The sequence below is a fragment of the Trachypithecus francoisi genome, unplaced genomic scaffold (genome assembly GCF_009764315.1).
Source record: "Trachypithecus francoisi isolate TF-2019V2 unplaced genomic scaffold, Tfra_2.0 Lachesis_group21, whole genome shotgun sequence".
NCBI lineage: Eukaryota > Metazoa > Chordata > Mammalia > Primates > Cercopithecidae > Trachypithecus > Trachypithecus francoisi.
The window spans coordinates 42,039,682-42,054,466 of NW_022681467.1; positions in this window are offsets into that span (position 1 = coordinate 42,039,682).

Genomic DNA, 14,785 nt, shown 5'->3' on the forward strand with positions numbered 1-14,785 from the left:
TCTCGGCTCACTGCAAGCTCCGCCTCCCGGGTTCACGCCATTCTCCCGCCTCAGCCTCCGAGTAGCTGGGACTACAGGCGCCCGCCACCACGCCCGGCTAGTTTTTTGTATTTTTAGTAGAGACGGGGGTTTCACCATGTTAGCCAGGATGGTCTTGATCTCCTGACCTCGTGATCCACCCGCCTCGGCCTCCCAAAGTGGTGGGATTACAGGCTTGAGCTACCGCGCCCGGCCATGTTTGCCCTTTTCAAACACAGATGATAACTTGACAAGAATTGTTCTGACTTGAAATAATAGCTTTTTTTCCTTTTAGCCTTTTCTTTCCCCTTTTCTCTCCAATTATACAACCTGCTTCTCCTCTTCCCAGGTAACGCTGCTAGCAGACTGACTGTATCCATCTATATCTTTCTCCATGCTCATAAAATCATATCTAAATATATACATATATATGTAAATTTCTCTTCCTATAGCTTACAAAAATAGAACCATAGTTTGTAAATTTCTCTGCATCTTTCAGAAATGGAAGATGGAAGTGCTCTCAAGTCAGTCGACAGAGGTTTAAGTTATTCTTGTTAAATGGCTGCATTATGTCATGATATAAATGTATTGCAATTTACTCAATAATTCTTCTATCTACGGGCATTCACATTGTTTTCAGGTTTTTTCCCCCAATTGCAATCATGATCACTGTTGTTGGGAACATCCATATACACATATATTCTGGTGTTTTTATTTCTATGGGATGAATTCCCATGTGTGGGATTGCCGGGTAAAAGAATGTGTGGAGTTGTTTTCTTTTGATATATGCTGCCAGATTGCTCTCCAACAAGGTCACAGCTGCCGGCGATGTGGTGAAGAGCATCCCTTTCCAGCCTGTGTAGTAGGTGTTATCATGTTCCCAATTTGCTAGTCTGATGTGAGTAAAGTGATAACTGATTGTTGTATAATTTACATTTCCTTAACTCTTAGGGAGACTGAACATCTTTTTACATTTAGTTGACATTTGGACTTGTTCTTCCGGGAATTGCCTAAGACAGCTTTTGATCATTTTTATTCTGATACCATTTTTATTCTGATACGCACATAGGTATTAACCCTTTATCTGCCATCTGATTTGCAGATAGATGGAAAGATCTCATCAAGTACTAGGTTGATATAATGTCATGTTTTCTTCTAAAATTATAATGGTTTCATTTTTTAGATTTAAGTCTTTAATTCATCTGGATGCATTAGAGTAAATAAAATGTTATGTAAATTAACTTTGTATATTTATTTTTACTTCTTAATGTGTCTACTAGAAAAATTTTAGGCCAGGCATGGTGCCTCATGCCTGTAATCTCAGCACTTTGTGAGGCTGAGGTGGGAGGATTGCTTGAGCCCAGGAGTTGGAGACAAGCCTGGACAACATAGTGAGACCCCATCTTAAAAAAAATTTTTTTTAAAATTAACCAGGCATGGCGATGTATGCCTGTGGTCCCAGCTACATGGGAGGCCGAGGCAGGAGGATCGCTTGATACTGGAAGGTTGAAGCTACAGTGAGCCATGTTAGAGACACAGCACTCTAACTTGGGTGACAGAATAAGAGCCTGTCTAAAAAAAAAGACATTTTAATTACATGCATAGCTTACATTATATTTCTATTGGACAGCCCTATTTCAGATTATCAGTTGTGCCAGAGCTATTTCTTAAACATTTTTGCTGTCTTTCACTTATCTTTTATCTGCCTCGTGAGAGGTATATCTATTTTATTTCTCATAGTAGACATCTGTCTTATTCATCACTTCCCATCATCTTTGAATAGCCCTTTTCTCTTGGGGGAAATTCACAATCATGAGTTTCACCTCTCCGGGGTAGGAGTTAGACCTCAAATTCCCAGTCTCTCTCACAGTTAAGATGTGCATATTTGACGTTTGCGGAAAGAATTGGAAGTCAGTCACATGAGGGATCAGGTTCTGCATGGAGTGTTTATTTCCATAGGCCCAGGTGGCACATGCAACCAGCTTTGATGGTGGCAGTTCCAGAAGAGGTTGCAAGGTCAAGGCCCTGCCTTTGGTGGATGGTGACAGCAGTGGCAGTTTCTTTATCAGGCCAGCACTGGGTATGCTTTTGGCATTGCTTAACCTTGAATCTGACTTTTCAGCCCTCCCAATAATACTGTGAGCTACTTGGCCAGGCGTGGTAGTTCACTCCTATAATCCCAGCATTTTGGGAGGCTGAGGTGGGTGGATCACTTGAGGTCAGGAGTTTGAGACCAGCCTGATCAACACGGTGAAGCCCACAAAAATTAGCCAGGCATGGTAATGTGTGCCTGTAGTCCCAGCTACTCGGGTGGCTGAAGCAGGAGAATCGCTTGAACCTGGGAGGCAGAGGCTTGCAGTGAGCTGAAATCAGGCCACTGTACTCTAGCCTGGGCAACAGAGCGAAACTCCTTCTCAAAAAAAAAAAATACTGTGAGCTACTCAATATCTTTTTAATAAACTTGCTTTCTGCTTAATCATCCAAATCAGCTTCTGTTGCTTGCAATATAGAATCCTGACTGATACACTGGGATTTTTTTTCCTTAAAGACATAAATTTTGGATTTATTTTTTCCTGCTATTTCCCCCTACTATTTCTAAAATATTATCTTCCATCTTAATGAGTTTTCTCTTCCCCTAGCTTATTTTCTTGTCTTTTTTCTATTTCTCAAGAATATTGTTTTAGCCTGGGTTCTCCAGAAAACAGAGCCTTTGGCAAGTTTGTATGCTAACACCTTGCTGGGGAGTGCAACCTTGGAGAAACCAGATTGAGAGAAAAATGAGGCAAGAAGAAGAAGTGCAAAGATAAGAGGCATTACTGAGAGGACCCAAGTTTTGTAATTAATGGAGCTAACTGCTTGGACTCACAGTACATCTTCAGATCTTCAGAGAAGTTGTATGAACTCCCTGTCTTGGAACATCCTCAGGAGGAGAAAGTGAGTAGAATTTAACCGTGGCTCCTTCCTGTCTCTTGTCTCATCCCCTGTGGCTCAAAGTCTCCCCCACAGGGCATTAACCCTCCAGCACATTCAGGCTATATTACCTGATCTCTCCAGACAGCAGCTAGGGAAGCCAGAGCCTTCAAGACCAATCTAGCTAGTGCAGGTAGTAGCTTGTCTCTCCTTTTCTGACAGTGCCACTGTGGGGATCCTCCATCTATAGTGTAGTCAATGGCAGAGGCATTGACCTGGCTCCATGACCAGGTACTAGCTTGCTGTCCCCTGTAGATCTCTTCTATCTAGGATTGAAGGCAAGGGGTTTAGGCCTGAGGTTGGTGAGTATGGGGCTTAGGGAGAAGATACCACAGAGAGATCTACGGCAGTGCATACCAAATCTGGTACATTCCGCTTTGCACTATTCAGACCTACTTTCACCCTCTTATAATATCTTGAGCACATACAAGAACGATACCTTCATTTTGTCCCCTAGGGGAGAGATGCAAGTCAGTCCTCCAAGGTGGTGACTTGTTGCAGTTCCTGGCAATTTTAGAGGGCTGGCAAACCAAGTGCAGTTTTTGCTGCTGTAACCTGTTCCAGGATAGTAATTCCAATTCATTGTCTTCCTCCTCTGCTACCCATTCTGGATTTCCCTCCCTCTTGGCTATCATTCAACTGAAATGGGTTGCTTCCTGGTGGAGTGACTCAGACCTTCCTCCTCAAGGGATCTGAGGGATCTGAACCCTTGCTCTTGTCTAACTGTAGTTGCTGCAAGGGATTTAGGACTGTCCTTTGCATGGAAGTCCTAAGAGATGCCCAGGAATTCCCTGGATTCTCATTGTGTAGCAGCTACCCTAGCTCCTCATGTTGTAGGGTGGATTATCCCAGGGTTGATTATCTCAGCAGGTAAAACCATCTTTTCTTTATCTGCTAGTCAACTGGCATGAATGGCCAAAATGTCCCCAAATGGCCAGCTGGTTTGAGAGAGGCGAATCTTACTTCCAATCCTGTGCTCCTGGGGATATCACACCGTATATTGGCCATTAATTCAGTGTATGTACCATATTCTGGAGGAAATCACCTCATCCCCAAAAGGTGTTGTCTCCAAGCTGGTACCTTAACTAAACCTCGGAGAGGCCATTTCTGTCAGTCTGATTGCTTTTGGGTGATGATGTATAGCCTTGCTACTTAAAGTTTGTGTGTGTGTGTGTGTGTGTGTGTGTGTGTGTGTGTGTGTAGGGGATCAGCAGCAGCAGAAGAACCTGGGAGCATTTTAGAAGTGCAAATTCTTGGCCAGGTGTGATGGCTTATACCTGTAATCCCAGCACTTTGGAGGCCAAGGCAGGAAGATCACTCAAGCTCAGAGTTCAAGACCAGCCTGCACAACATAGTGAGGTCCTGCCTCTACAAAAACAAAAAAATTAGCCAGGCTCAATAGTGTGCACCTGCAGTGAGCCAAACCATTACTGCAACACTGCACTCTATCCTGGGTGACAGAGCAAGACCCTGTCTTAAAAAAATTGCAAATTCTCAGGTTCCCCTCCAGATTTACTGAAACAGAATCTGCATTTTGACAAGATTCCTAGATGATCTGTATGCACATTAAAGTTTGATACCTGGTTTATATGGTAAGATGTATGTGATGTTCACTGAAGCAGGGCAATGGTTGATGTCAGAGGAGGAAGCATGGGGTATAGGGTTGCTATGGATCTGTAGCAATACATAAACTGAGTCATATACAAGTATTAAGTTCATTTATTGACAGAGTCACTTAAGTCTATACAGCTTCCATTGACTGCAGCTTTTTCTGTCTTCCATTAGCTTTTGAATGACGAGGTCTCCTTTCCATTGCTTTCCAGATAATTTGTAATTTTATTTTTTATTTCCTTTGATCCAAGGGTTACCTAACACTGTATTTCTTATACTTAATTTTCAAATCATTAGCATATTTTGGTAATATTTTAAATTATTTACTTCTCTTTTTATTGGAAGATGAATGGAAAAGATAGCCTATAAAATATCTAATTTATTTAATTTTTCAAGATTTTCCTTATGACCTAATAGAAGATGAATTTTGGTAAATACTCCATGTATGTATAAAAATCTATATTCTGTAGTTGAAGAAATAGTTATTTGAGTTTGCTGATTCTATTTTTAATCCTTCTATGCATCCATTTTTCCTACTAGAGCTACTGATTTTGAAACAGACATGTTGAAGTCTCCCATCAAAATTGTATTTTTATGAGGCTCTCTTTATACTTCTAATACTTTTTCTTTCTATATGTATTTGCTATGTCGTTTGGTGCATTAAGTTTTATGCTCATTAAGTCCTCTTCATAAATTTTGTAGTAATAATATCCCTCTTTATCCAGTTTGGAATTTTATTCTTAAAATCCAACCCATGTGATGTGGATATTGCTACTCAAATTCTTTGTTTGTTTCCAGATCAAAACTAATTTTTGGATCCTGTCACACTGACTAAGCAAGAATATCAGTTGTGGCCTTGAGACCTGCTGCATTGGCAGGGTTGGTAGTGTCTCCCTCTAACCTCCCTTTTAAGTTTCTCCCAGGAAAGATGCCCATGGGAATCCTGGAGTTGTAGCTCCTGGAACCTAAATGAAAAAGTGCTCTGTGTGGCAAAGGGGCAGATTGTAGTGGACACTTGGTGTACTGTCCAGATTCCCCCTCAAGAGTGAAGGACTGGCCGGGCACGGTGGCTCAAGCCTCTAATCCCAGCACTTTGGGAGGCCAAGATGGGCGGACCACGAGGTCAGGAGATCAAGACCATCCTGGCTAACACGGTGAAACCCCGTCTCTACTAAAAAAACACAGAAAAACTAGCTGGGCGTGGCGGCGGGCGCCTGTAGTCCCAGCTACTCGGGAGGCTGAGGCAGGAGAATGGCGTGAACCCAGGAGGCGGAGCTTGCAGTGAGCTGAGATCTGGCCACTGCACTCCAGCCTGGGTAACAGAGCGAGACTCTGTCTCAAAAAAAAAAAAAAAAAAAAAAGTGAGGGACTTATTTCTATAGCTGCTGGCAGTGTTGTCAGCAAATAGCCATCAGATATCAGTGCTCTTCAGGAAGTGCCTGGGTTGAAGAGTCCTGGCTCACCCAAGGTCATGCCCTCTCCCAAGGCAGTTCATGCCTTATTACTGGTGGACATAAAGGCACAAAGGCCCAGCTCCCCTCACTCCAACTTGGGACAACCCTGAAGTGCCATTACAGCTTCAAAGCTCCTCAAGGAGATGGCTACTGCTTTTACTGAATCTGTATCTGTATCACAGTCCACTTCCTCACTTCGCCTAATCCTTCTTCCTTCCCTTTCCAAGATGTTGATCCCAAGAGCTCTCCTTAGTAAATTTCCTGCATGCACATATCTGAGTCTTCCTTCTACGGAAGCCAGTTTATGACAATAGGAGGTTGTCCTTATTCTTAGGGGATGTATACTTAAGAGTGAAGTGTCATAACATGGGTAACGTATTGTCATAACATGGGTAACTTATTTTCAAATTATTCAGGAAAATGTGTATGCATATATGTATAAAAAGGAGACAGAGATAAAGCAAGTGTGGTAGCATCTTAACAACTGGTGAATCTGGATGATTCATATATGGATGTTTATTGTAGCATTCTTCTGCCTTTTCTGAGGATTTGACATTTACAAAATATCAAGGTGAAAACAAAATCCCTTTCCTCTATTTTTAATAGGTGTTTCAGTGGGAACAAAATTAGGCTTGTATATTCAATCTGTATCTTTACCTGGGACCTCTTCATTATTTTTAAACCTTTGTTTTGCTTTTCTAATACAATTATTGAAATCTGTACAGTCATACCTTGTTTTGCTGCACTTTCCAGGTATTGTGTTTTTATAAATTGAAGAATTGTGGCAACTCTGCACAGAGCAACTCCACCATTTTTTTCTAACAACATGTCCTCACTTCATGTCTCTGTGTCACATTTTGGTAATTCTCACAATATTTCAAACTTTTTCATGATGATTTTATCTGTTATGGCGATTTGTGATCAGTAACCTCTGATGTTAGTATTTTAATTGTTTTGGGGTATGAACGTGCCCATATGACAGTGAACTTGATCCATAAATATCGTATGTGTTCTGAATGCTCCACTTACCAGCCGTCCCCTTATCTCTCTACTTCTCCTTGGGCCTCCCTATTCCCTGAGACACAGAATATTGAAATTAGGCCAATTAATGACCCTACAATGGCTTCTATGTGTTCAAGTGAAAGGAAGTGTTGCACATATCTCATTTTACATCAAAGGCTAGAAATGATCTCCACAAGCACAGGTAACTAAAGCAAAAATGGACAAATGGGATCACATTAAGTTAAAAGGCTTCTGCCCAGCAAAAGAAACAACATGAAGAGACAACCCAAAGAATGGGTGAAAATACTTGCAAACTATCCATATGACAAGGGATCAATAACCAAAATATATAAAGAGCTCAAACAACTCTATAGGAAAAAAATCCAATAATCCAATTTAAAAATGGGCAAAAGATCTGAATAGACATTTTTCAAAAGAGGACATACAAATGGCAAACAGGTGTGTGAAAAGGTTCTCAACATCATTGATCCTCAGAGAAATGCAAATCAAAACTACAAGGAAACATCATCTCACCCTAGTTAAAATGGCATTTATCCAAAAGACAGACAATAACAAGCACTGGCGAGGATGTGGAAAAATGAGAACCCTCATACACTGTTGGTGGGAATGTAAATTAGTACAATCACTATGGAGAACAATTTGGAGGTTCCTCAAAACACTAGAAATAGAGCTACCATATGATCCAGCAATCCCACTGCCAGGTATATACACAAAAGAATGGAAATCAGTATATTGAAGAGATATCTGCATTCCCATGTTTGTTGAAGCACTATTCACAATAGCCAAGATTTAGAAACAACCTAAGTGTCCATCAGCAGATGAATGGATAAAGAAAATGTTGTTGATTTATACAATGGAGTACTATTCAGTCATAAAAATGAACGAGATCCTGTCATTTGCAATGACATAGATGGAACTGGCAGTCAGCACGTTAAGTGAAATAAGCCAGGAACAGAAAGACAAACTTGGCATGTTCTCACTTATTTGTGGGAGCTAAAAATTAAAACAATTGAACTCATGGAGATAGAAAGTCGAATGATGGTTACCAGAGGCTGGGAAGGGTAATTGGGAGAGGGATAGGGGAGTGAGGATGGTTAATGGGTCAAAAAAAAAAAAAAAAATAGAAAGAATGAGTAACACCTAATATTTGACAGCACAACAGGGTGACGAAAGTCAATAATAATTTAATTATACATTTAAAAGTAACTAAAAGAGTATAATTGGGTTGTTTATAACACAAAGGAAAAGTGCTTGAGGTGATGCATACCTGGTTTACCCTGATGTGATTATTACACATTGTTTGCTGGTATAAAAATATCTTATGCAGCCCATAAATATACACAACTACTATGTCTCCACAAAAATTAAAAATTAAAATTAAAAAAAGAGAAGTGATTAAGCTTAGTGAGGGAGGCATGTTGAAAGCCAAGACAGGTCAAAAGCTAGACGTCTTGTGCCAAACAGCCAAGTGGTGAATGCAAAGAAAAACTTCTTGAAGGAAATTCAAAGTGCTACTTCAGAACACATGAATGATAAGAAAACAAAAGAGCCTTATTGCTGATATAGAGAAAGTTTGAGTGGTCTGGATAGAAGATCAAACCAGCTGCAATATTCCCATAAACCAAAACCGAATCCAGAGCAAGCCCCTAACTCTCTTCAATTCTATGAAGACAGAGAGGTGAAGAAGCTGCAGAAGAGAAGTCTGAAGATACCAGACGTTGGTTTATGAGGGTTAAGGAAAGAAGGCATCTCTATAACATGAAAATGCAAGGTGAAGCAGCAAGTGCTGATGGAGAAGCTGCAGCAAGTTCTCCAGAAGATCTAGCTAAGATCATTGATGAAGGTGGCTACACCAAAAAACAGATCTTCAATGTAGGCGAAATACCCTTCTATTGGGAGATGATGCCATTAAGGACTTTCACAGATAGAAGTCAATGCTTAGCTTCAAAGCTTCAAATGATAGGCTGACTCTTGTTAGGAGCTAAGGTAGTTGGTGACTTTAAGTTGAAGCCAATGCATATTTCCCATTCCTCAAGTCTTAGAGTCCTTTAGAATTATGTTACATCCATTTGGCCTGTGCTCCATAAATGTAACAACAATGTCTGGATGAAGCACATCTGTTTATAGCAAGGTTTACTGATTATTTTAAGCCCACTGTTGAGAACTCTGCTCAGAATAAAAAAGATTCCTTTCAAAATATTACTGCTCATCGACAAAGCACCAGGTTACCCAGAAACTCTGATGAAGATGTACAAGGTGACAAATGTTTCCATGCCTGCTAACACAATATCCATTCTGTAACCCACGGATCAAAGAGTAACTTTGACTTTCAAATCTTATTATTTAAGAAATACATTTTGTAAGGCTATAGCTGCCATAAATAGTAATTACTCTGATGAGTCTGGGAAAAATACATTGAAAACCTCCTAGAAAGAACTTACTATTCTAGATTACATCAAGAATGCTTGTGATTCAGGAGAAGAGGTCAAAATATCAACATTAATAAGAGTTTGGAAGAAGTTGATTCCAACTTCTTTGGATAACTTTGAGAGACTCAAGGCTTCAGTGGAGGAAGTAACTGCAGATGTGATAGAAATAGCAAGAAAACTAGAATTAGAAGTGGAACCTGAAGGTGTATCTGAATTGCTGCAATCTCATGAGAAAACTTTAATGAGTGTGGAATTAGTTCTTATGAATGCTGAAAGAAAGCAATTTATTGAGATGGCAACTATTTCTGGTGAAGAGTCGATGAATATCATTAAAGTGACAACAAAGGATTTAGAATATTACGTACATTTAGTTGACAAAGCAACTGCAGAGTTTGAGAGGACTGACTCCAATTTTGAAAGTTCTACTGTGGGATAAATGCTATCAAACAGCATCACATGCTACAAAGAAAGCTTTTGTGAAAGGAAGAGTTGATTGATGCAGCCAACTTTATTGTTGTTTTATTTTAAGAAATTGCCACAGCCACCCCAAACTTCAGCAAACTACCCCTCGGATGAGTCAGTAGCCATCAACACTGAGGTTAAGACCCTCTGCCAGCAAAAAGATTATGACTCACTGAAAGCTCAGATGATCATCAACATTTTTTAGCAATAAAGTATTTTAAAATTAAGGTATGTACATTTATAGAGAGAATGCATCGCACACTTAATAGATGACAGTATAGAGGACATATAACTTTTATATGCACTGGGAAACCAAAAAATTCATATGACTCACTTTATTGCAATATTAGCTTTACGGTAGTGGTCTGATACTGAAGTTGCATTATCTCTGAGATATGTCTGTATATCTTGCTTTGAATTCTTCTTCTGTTACAGTTCATAGATTTTTTATTTTTTGTGCCCTCATTGTTATTCATTAGAAATAATTTATAATTTCTACTTTAATTTTTCTTTTGAACCCAATAGATAGTTAAAAGAGTAGGTTTTGAATATTCATGTCTATAGGGGTTTTGTTGGTAATGAGGTTTTTGTTTGCTTGGTTATTCTTTGGCGATTTCTAGTTTTATTGCATTGTGGTCTGTGAACATATTTCTGCCATTTAGAATATAGTGAAATTTCCTCTGAGAATTCTGTGGAGATGGTTGTTGAATACATCTGTGCTGCCTTCATCCTTCAATTTAAAACCAGCTACTGAACCTTTTGTGAGCCAAGCAGTTTCTGGGGTTTAGAGATGTAGTGCATCTCTGGGATCCAGAAGAAGGGAGTTGGCAGAGCAACTTTCTGCTTCTGAGCCCCAGGACAGCCCGGGGACTGGAGGTGCAGAGTCCAGGAGTAATGGCCAAAAGAAAAGTGAAATCGGGAACACTTGACCTACGGAAATCCAAGGACCTCCCAAGGGAGAGGCTGCAGCTGCCCCCGTGAGCATTCTTTGGGCTCATTGCTCCAGCTCACACAAAGCTGTAGGGGAAAACAAAAGTGCTAAATCCTCTCCTCACTGGGAAAATGCCAGTCTTTGCAGCTGAAGAGACTAGAGGTAGAGGGAGACCTTTTGGGACCGACCACTTGCCAGCGGACCCAGCAAGTCAAAGACGGCTGCACCATCCATTACTCGAGAGACTGGCCTTGCTCTAGATCCCCAGCAGCTGAACAGGGGCCCCAGGGGGTCAGCAAAGGAAAATACCAACCCATCCTGGGGGATCCAGAAGTAAGAAAGTGAAAGGACCAGCATATTGCAGAGAACAACAGCTACAAACCTACTGGGGGAGAGAGAGGATAGCCTGAACCAAAAACAATGATGACAACAACACGTAAGGAACCACAAATACAGTGTGCATAAACGTACGCATATATACACACACATGCATGCACACACACGCGCGCACACATGCATGCACACACATGCACACACTCATGCACACACGCACACGCATGCACACACGCATGCACACACGCACACACATGCACACACATGCACGCACACACGCATGGCACACACGGACACACATGCACACGCAGACGCACACACATGTACACACAAGCACACACACGTGCATGCACACACACGCACACACACACGTTCTGGATCTAAAGAATCTCATTTTCAGACAAAAAATTTCAAGAGATGAATCAAAGGATTGCAGAGTCACTGTTGAAACCTGACCTAGAATGCCAAATGGAGAAATGAAACAAAACACAAATCAAAAATGCAGAGAGAGGAAAATTAGGTGAAATAAACAGAGTTTGAGGAAATGCTGCAGGCAATCAAATACTTGCATATTTGGATTATTCTATGTTGAAATTATTATTATTAGGATAATGGAAATTTGTAAAATGAAGCAGATGGAAGACAGGCAATAATTAAACAAATAATAGAGGAAATTGTCCTTGAAATTTTTCCAATAAAGACTTGATCTGCTGATTTGAAGGACCCAGTGAATTCCAAACAGAACTTACACAAAATAATACTCATCTTTAGCCATGTCCTGAAAACAATGACTGAAATCTCAAGTGTTAACATAAAAGCTTATTCATTTCTAGAGAGGGAAAATAAGTAACTTACAAAGAAACAGTGAGATGGCATTTGACTTCTCATCTGCATCCCTGGAAGCAAACTATGCTGTAAGTATATCTACAGATTTCTGAGAGAAGAGGAATCCTAAGAGAAAGACTAATGGTAATGTCAGACCGTAAGTCCTGAAGGACTCAGCCTAGTATTTAGGGAAGGGGCAGAAGAAGATGGAGAATAAAAGTGTTTCAATATCTTTGCGGGCTGAGGAGATATAAAAATATTACAAAAAGGTAACTTTAATGTGGGGAAATAGATGCTTTTCTCACATAATGGAGGATTATATAATTGCACTTGTGTATTTTATTCTGAATGTGAAAAAAAATAAAAATAACCACTCATGGCCTGGAAAAGTATAGGGCTTCTCTAAGAAACCTGTAAGAATCTATAAGAAAATCTAAAAGAAAAAGATCTACAAGAAAATAAAAATTGAATAAATGGCCATGTTATCAAGCCATCAAAAACAAGAAAAGAGAGAAAGGACAAAGTAAAATAAATAATGAACCTGAGTTAAAAAGGAAGAAATAAAATAAATTATATCCAGGTTTACACAAACCTCAAATGAGCTGAATTCTCACATTAAAACTCAAAGTTCGTTAAACAGGATTGAAGAACAAAAACCAGCCATATGCTATTGTTAGAAATACTATATCAGTCAGAACTGGTGTAACAGAAACCTAACTTACAGTGGTTTAAATATGTAAGAAATTTAATTTTCCTTGCAGCAGAGAGCTGCTGATATAGGCAGCTGCTCAGAAAACCTCTACCCTCTTCCAGCTTCCCTCACCCTCAGCACCTCTGCTGGGCTTGGTAGCTTACCTGGTGGTGTGACCCCAACCTTCATTCCTAAGCGATCTGAGCCCTTCTTGGTCACCATGCCTCTCATGTATGAAGCCATGTACGTGTCCATTTACCATCAAAACTGGGCACCTGATCTATATACCAAGCTCAGGCTCCTTCCTCGTCTGTGGGCTGGTCATAAAGGACCCATCTCTCCGCCCCATGCCTATGATGGCCCTTCTTGGCCATCAGTATGAGCCGAGAGCAAAGGCAACAGGTGGATGAGATGGGGGTCTGGTTACCTGCTCACGCAGCTCGCTTATGCCATCTGGTCCTCCTTCTGCTCAATCCTCCATGTCCCACTTCTATCCTGGCATGCTGCTGGGCCCACCTGATCTTACGACTTGGTGGATCTGACAAATATCTGACTCATTGTGTACAGTTCTGCCTGTACAATCGTTTGCTCTCCCGTGATCTGGTGTTCCCTCCCTCTGGGGCCAAGTAACCCTTAGGAGCTTGTGATGGTTAATTTTAGGTGTCAGCTGGACTGGATTAAGGAATAGCTAGATAATTTGTAAAGCATCACTTCTGGGTGTGTCTGTGAGGGTGTTTTCCAGAGGACATTGGCCTGGGACTTGGCAGACTGAGAGGAGGAGATCTGCCCTCATTGTGGGCAGGCACCATCCAATCAACTGGCACCCAGATAGAACAAAAAAGGCAGAAAAACAAAACAATTCTCTCTCCCCCCGCCCCTTCCTCTTTCTTCTGGAGCTGGAACACACTTTTTTCTCCTGCCTTGGGACGTCGGAACTCTAGGCTCTCCAGGCTTTCCAGCCTCTGGACTTAACACCACCAGTCTCCGGACTTAACACCAGTCTCTGGACTTACAACAGAAGGCCCTGGATTCTGAAACCTTTGGCCTCAGACTGAGAATTATAGCAGCAATTTCCTGGTTCTGAGGTTTTTGGGCAGCCATGCTACCAGCATCACAGTGTTTCCAGGAGAAGGCCTGTTGTGGGACTTCTCAGCTTCCATGAGCATGTGAGCCAATTCTCCTAATACATCTATCTCTTTCTAGATTGATTTATTGATCTAGAAAGACTGAACCTATTGATTCTGTCTCTCTGGAGAACTCTAATACACAGCTATTTATCAAAGAGTGTGTAATTCTCTGATGCAGATGACATGACTTGCTCCAGAACGCTGGGGATCTGAATTGTGATTTTCCCAGTGAGACTTGCCATATATTTTATTCAATGTCTTTTCTGGCCACCAATATCTCTAATACTATAGGGCCTGCTAGGTTGTGTGGCCAAAGCTTCAAGGATACTTGCTTTGCAGCCTGGACCTGCTGCAGAGCTCTTGTCTGCTCTTGGTGTCTCTCAAAAGCAGCAGCCTTTCCTTTTACCAGATTCTTGGATCAGAACAGTATTCTCATGTTTGGAATATGCTGCCTCTAGAACCCAAAGAAGTCTATAGGTATGGCACTTTCTTCTTGGTGGTGGTGGGAGATGAAAGTTAAGGAAGTGTTGCCCTTACTTTTGAGGGAATGTTCTAGCATGCTTCAGAACATTGGAACTCAACTTTGTAAACTATTTGGAAGTCCTTGCACTTTTGAAGGGCTTAGTCTTGTACCCTCTGAAGTGCTTGTTTGTACCAAGGCCTCCATGTTCTATTCACTTCGCCTAGTCCAATTAGCATATGTCATCGATAGAGGAGACCAGTGTGATGTTCTGTGGATGTCCAGCCAGTTCAGGTCTCTTCATATTGTGTCATGATAGCACCAAAGAGTTGAGATAACCCGTGGGAAAGATTGTACATCTGTACTGTTGTCCACTCCACCAAATGTGAACTGCTTCTGATACTGTTTTTTGATAGGGATGGAAAAGAACACATTAGCTGCATTGACGGCT